This window comes from Geotrypetes seraphini, chromosome 9 (assembly GCF_902459505.1).
Source record: "Geotrypetes seraphini chromosome 9, aGeoSer1.1, whole genome shotgun sequence".
Lineage (NCBI taxonomy): Eukaryota > Metazoa > Chordata > Amphibia > Gymnophiona > Dermophiidae > Geotrypetes > Geotrypetes seraphini.
Genome location: NC_047092.1, coordinates 189,907,175 through 189,914,053, shown reverse-complemented (window position 1 = coordinate 189,914,053; position 6,879 = coordinate 189,907,175).

The window sequence follows — 6,879 nt, the reverse complement described above, 5'->3', positions numbered from 1 at the left end:
GGGAGTTAGTTGTTATATTGCCAGTTAGCTGTTAGCACTAAGTGCAGGGTTCATCAAAGTTTCGACACACAGACACATACCAATAGCTCTGTCAATCACTACCCCATATACCCTCGGTGGTATACACACCCAGCCCTCAGTAGCTATCTTCCCAATTTATCATTTCTTTAGTGCTACCAGATGCATGCAGCACTGTACATTAAACACACAAGAGACAGGACAAAAAGGCTTTCCCTACTCATACTGAATTCTCTCTAGCTTTTTATCTTCTCCATCTGCACATATATCCCCAGCTCCTGCACCCCAACACTCTGATACCACGTTTTGCTCCCTCCAGATACCCAGCAATGCTACAGAAACAAATTTCAAGTTTCAACCCAAAACCAGAATTCACAGAAAATCAGACAAGTGGTTTGACAATGAACTACTCCTACTCAAAAGGCAATGCAGACAACTAGAAAGAAAATGGAGAAAAATCAGCCAGGAATCCACAAAAACAGCATGGAGAATAATTAACCAAAAATACAAACAAAAACTTCCTGCTCCTCAATGGATACAATCTTTACTCATAGATGGGCTTTTCCCAAAAGACCTCAGCAAAATCATCATAACTCCGATACTCAAAAACCCCAAAGGAACAACGGACCAGCTATCCAACTACAGACCCATAGCCTCAATCCCACTGTATGTCAAGCTGATGGAAGGCCTCGTAGCTAAAATCCTAACCTCATACCTAGAAAACCACAACTTACTCCCCCCAACACAGTCTGACTTCAGAACCAACTACAGCACTGAGACCCTACTAGGAACACTCATGGACACAGACAGCATCTCAGTACAGGCAAGAAAATCCTGATCATACAACTAGACCTCTCTGCAGCCTTCGACCTGGTAGACCATGACATCCTCCTACAAATAGTAGACTCCATAGGAATCACAGGCTTCCTACATTCCAGAACCTACAGGGTTAAAACAAAGAAAGAAAAATCAGAACATGGTCCAACCCCTGCGGAATTCCCCAGGGATCACCTTTGTCTCCCACACTATTCAACCTATACATAGCTTCCCTCAGCTCCTGCCTAGACAAACACGGCATTACCTCATACAGCTATGCAGATGACATCACCATTCTCCTCCCCTTTGACCATCCAGAGCCCACCATGACAGGCACAATACACAGAACACTCGAAACAGTAGCAACATGAATGACAGAACACAAAATAAAACTTAACTCTGACAAAACAAACTTCATTCTCCTAGAACAGTGATCTTCAACCCTTTGATACCTCTGGACCGGCGGAAATAAAATAATTATTTTCTGGACTGGCACCGGCCCGCGGACCGGCAGTTGAAGAACACTGAGCTAAGTCATGCCCATCTCTACCTGTCCCCATAATAGTACTAATTGTAACACCATTTTTTTCATTCATTTTTCATATATACATACACACACAATATAATCGTATTAACAACACATAATGGTTAACTACAAAATTAAACTACACAAAGCACACTTATGCTTTTTAACATTCATTCCTACTAGAAAACAGATAACCCCATGCAAATGCAGGACCAAAAACTAAAAGTACTAATATTTACAAACAAACCCTAAGATGCAAGACTCTGCAAGCAGTACAACCCCAGAGGAAAAGAAACAAATGCATTTCTTCCTGAACAGACAGCAGATGTAAATCAATCACTAAATAAAAAATAAAAGCATTCCCTTTACCGTTGTTGTCTCTCTCCCTCCATGCTTTGCCTTGCCTTCTGGCCTGCCCCCTGGTGTTATCTTCGGGCCCGTCCACGGTGCGATCAATGTGACATCTTCGGGCCGGCTCCCTGAGTGCTGCAGTGCATAAAGCCGTGGGAAAAGGCTCCTACGTGTCCCACGCCTCATCTGGAAGCCTTCCCTCTGATGCTGCGACAGAGAGAAGGCTTCCAGACAAGGCGTGGGATGCACAAAGGAGCCTTTTCCCACGGCTTTGTGCATTGCAGCACTCAGGGAACCAGTCCGAAGATGCCACATTGGTCACACCGTGGACCGGTGGCTGAAGAATACTGTCTTGGGCCCGATGGATGTGCTGGCCCTGTGGACTGGCAGAAAATTTCTGTGGACTGGCACCGGTCCACGGACCGGTGGTTGAAGAACACTGTTCTAGAAAACAGCAAAACTCCAACCTTAACAAACCTAGTAATAAACTTGATCTCATACCCCATTCAACCCACGCTAAAACTTGACAGAGGCTGTACCATGCAACCACAAATCAACAAAATAATAAAAGCATCATTCACTACTATGAGAAACCTAAGACAAATTCGTAAATTATTTGACAGGAAACAATTCCAACTTTTGGTACAATCTCTTATCCTTGGACTAACATACTATACCTCCCCTGCCCAGCGACCATGATAAAGCAATTACAAACAATACAAAATACAGCCCTAAGATTCATCTATTCATTGAAAAAGATGACCACATCACAGAGACATACCACGAATCACACTGGCTCCCAATACAAGCAAGAGTACACTTCAAATTCTATTGCCTACTATTCAAAGCTATAACAGAGACAGCACAACCTACTGGAACAACCGACTACTCAATCCACCTCAACACAGGAGACCCCCACACCTAGACACAGGAGAACCCACTCACTATTCACACACCCGCCAACCAAAAATGTCAAACGAAGAAAACTATATGACAACCTAATGGCCACCAGAGCAGCAAAACTAGACAGACAAATCACCAATCTGCTGTCTTTGACTACAGACTACAAAACCTTCAAAATAGAAACTAAAACTCTACTCTTCAAAAAATACATAAAACCTATTTAACACGACCAGTTCCTTCCTAAGCTCCAACTACCACACTATCTACTGCTTATCAAATCTAAAATGTTCAAATTACCCAACATGTATTACCTTAATTTCTCGACAATTCTTATGTAATCTGCCTATGTATCTTGTAACTTCATGACAACTCTTATGTAATCCGCCTTGAACCGCAAGGTAATGGCGGAATAGAAATCACTAATGTAATGTAATTTAAAATTTCTTATACCGTTCAATCAGACTTCTGAGCAGTGTACAATAAAAATACAGCTTTCATCATATAAAATAAAGGTTGGCATTTGACAATTAAAATCTACATGACAAACTCAGACAAAGATGAATGGGAACCGATGGAAAAAGGGGAGGAACTACAATATTTTGAGAAAAGAGAACAATTAAGGAAAAAACGACAGGGAGGGGAAGGATGTTGCTAACTGCTGTGTTTAGCCCTTACATGGGCAATTAGGTATCGAATGCATCTTGAAACAGAAATGTTTTCAGCTTTGTTTTAAAATGAAGCAGAGATAATTCTTCACGAAGGTAATTAGGAATAGAATTCCAAAGGGATGGCGCAATCACTGCAAAGTTACTTGATCTTATCGTGTTAATATACTTTAGAAATGGGACTGCAAGAAGATTTTGTGTCATAGAGCGAAGTGCTTTAGATGGACAATAAGGAATTAGTAAGCTATTGATAAATTCAGGTTAGTTACTTTGGCATATCTTGAATGTAAGAAATAGAATTTTATAACTAATTCATAGAAAACATAGAAATAGACGGCAGATAAGGGCCACGGCCCATCTAGTCTGCCCACCCTAATGACCCACCCCTACCTTTTTCTGTGACGATCCCATTTTGTCTTAAAATCAGGCACGCTGCTGGCCTCGATCACCTGAAGTGGAAGACTATTCCAGCGATCAACCACTCTCTCAGTGAAAAAGTACTTCCTGGTGTCACCGTGCAGCTTCCCTCCCCTGATTTTCCACGGATGCCCTCTTGTAGCCGTGAGACCTTTGAAAAAGAAGATATCTTCTTCCACCTCGATACGGCCCGTGAGATATTTGAACGTCTCGATCATGTCTCCCCTCTCTCTGCATTCCTTGAGTGAGTATAGCCGCCACTTATCCAGCCGTTCCTCGTACAGGAGGTCCTTGAGTCCCGAGACCATCCGGGTGGCCATTCGCTGGACCGACTCCAGTCTCGGCACATCTTTGCGATAATGAGGCCTCCAGAATTGTACACAGTGTTCCAGATGGGGTCTCACCATGGATCTATACAATGGCATAATGACTTCAGGCTTACGGCTGACGAAACCCCTACTTATACACCCTATGATTTGTCTAGCCTTCGATGAAGCCTGCTCCACTTGATTGGCAGTCTTCATGTCTTCACTGATGATCACCCCTAAGTCCAGTTCTGCTACTGTCTTTGCTAGGATCTCACCATTAAGGGTGTAACTTTTGCATGGATTTTGGCTGCCAAGGTGCATGACTTTGCATTTTTTGGCATTGAAACCTAGTTGCCAGATCCTAGACCAGCGCTCCAGTAGGAGTAGGTCGTGCGTCATATTGTCGGACATTGAGTTTTTGACCATTCCACTCCTTTCTACTACATTGCATAGTTTGGCGTCATCTGCGAATAACGTTATTTTACCTCGAAGCCCTTCAGCCAAGTCTCTTATAAAGATGTTGAACAGGATCGGGCCCAAGACCGAGCCCTGCGGCACTCCACTGATCACCTCCGTCGTTTCAGAGGGGTGCCGTTCACCACCACCCGCTGAAGCCTACCTCCAAGCCAGTTCTAAACCTAATTTGTCAATGTGTCACCCAATCCTATAGAACTCATTTTGCTCAACAACCTGCGGTGTGGTACGCTATCGAATGCTTTGCTAAAGTCCAGGTACACGATGTCCAGGGACTCCTCAATATCCAGCTTCCCCGTCACCTAGTCAAAGAAGCTGATCAGGTTGGATTGGCAGGATCTCCCCATAGTAAATCCATGTTGACGGGGATTCCGTAGATTCTCCTCGTTCAGGATCGTATCCAATTGACATTTGATTAGAGTTTCCATCAGCTTGCTCACTATTGATGTGAGACTCACCGGTCTATAGTTTGCAGCCTCCATCCTGCAACCTTTTTTGTGGAGTGGAATGACGTTAGCCGTTTTCCAGTCCAACGGGACTATACCCGTACTAAGGGAGAGATTGAAGAGCGCGGATAGTGGTTCCGCCAAAACGTCACTTAACTCCCTGAGCACCCTGGGGTGTAGGTTGTCTAGCCCCATCGCTTTGTTAACCTTGAGTTTAGACAGCTCACAGTAGACACTGCTTGGCGTAAACTCGAAATTACTAAACGGGTGTACTGAGCCATCCCTTGTCTAGCTGAGGGCCGGATCCCGGTGCCTCGCGGGTGAAGACCGAACAGAAGTATTCGTTTAAAAGTTTAGCCTTTTCCAAGTCTGCTTCTACATAGTTCCCGTCTGGTTTCCTAAGGCGTACTATCCCGCCTGTGTTTCTTTTTCTGTCACTAATATACCTGAAGAAGGATTTATCGTCCTTCTTGATGTTCTTCGCTAACGTCTCCTCATTTCGGAATTTGGCCTCTCTAACTGCTGTTTTGATGGCTCTTGCCTTGGCCAGGTAGTCTTCTCTCGAGTCCTGTTTCCCTGATTGTTTGTAAGAAATGAACACTCTTTTCTTCTTTTTTATGAGGCCCGAGATCTCCGCAGAGAACCACTGTGGCTTATTGTTCCTTCGCCGTTTACTTACTTATTTTATATAGTGGTTGGTTGCCTCCTGTATGGTATCTTTCAGAGCTGACCACATTTCTTCTACGTTATCTGTTACTGCTTGGTTTTGTAGTGCATGATGGATGAATTCCCCCATGCCCTCGAAGTTGGTGTCCTTGAAGCTGAGGACCTTGGTCAATGTGTTAGATTTGGCGAACCCCTTTTTGAGATTGAACCATACCATACTCTACTTTTCACTTCTCTATTACCCTCCAGGTACTTTAGTTAGATTGTGAGCCTTCGGGACAGTAAGGGAATTTTCCAAGTACCTTTCTTATTTCTAATCTTAATGTATATTTTCTGTAAACCGCTTAGAACCTAACGGATGTAGCGGTATATAAGAAATGAATTACATTACATTACATTACCATGTTGTGGTCACTAGAGGCCAACGCTTCGTCCACTGAGACCTCTGTGACACTTTCGCCATTGGTAAGTAACAGGTCCAGTATTGCCTGCTCCCTTGTTGGCTCCAATACCAGTTGTCTCAGTCTTGCTCCCTTCATAGAGTTCAATAGCCTCCTGCTGCTGCTGGATGCAGAGGAAAGTGTGTTCCAATCCACATCAGGCATATTGAAGTCACCTAACAGTACTGTATCCCCACGCAAGGTGATATTCTCTATGTCTCCAATCAATTCCATATCCAGGTCATCCTGTTGTCTTGGTGGGTCTGTATATTACGCCAAGATACAGGCATTTGTCTTTCCCCCTGGCCAAATTTACCCAAAGTGATTCCCCTGTGTACCTGACATCTGCGATTCTGGTGACTTTAATGTCATCTTTAATATATAGTGGTACACCTCCTCCCATTTTGCCCTCCCTGTCATGGCGAAGTAAATTGTAGCCCGGTATGACCATGTCCCACCCGTGGGAGTCCGTGAGCCAGATCTCAGATATCGCCACCACATCCAGGTCAGCGTTCCTCATTTCAGTCTCTAATTCTAGGATCTTGTTGCCCAAACTGTGGGCGTTGACGTACATGGCTTTCCATGTCGCATGTTCACTATGTTTCTGTGGGGATATTCCCGCTTGAGCTACTTGGACACTTTTAGTACTAGCTGTAATATGAGCACTTACCCCAGACTCAGAAATGTGAGTACCCTGTGGGGGAATTACCACTTGAGCTACTTGGACTCTTTTGGTACAATTTGCAATGTGTGTACCCTCCCTAGACCCCGAATCACAGCATGTACCCACCCCAGACTCGGAAATGTGTGTACTCGCCCCAGTCCCAGACCCAGTCTCAAAAAAGTATT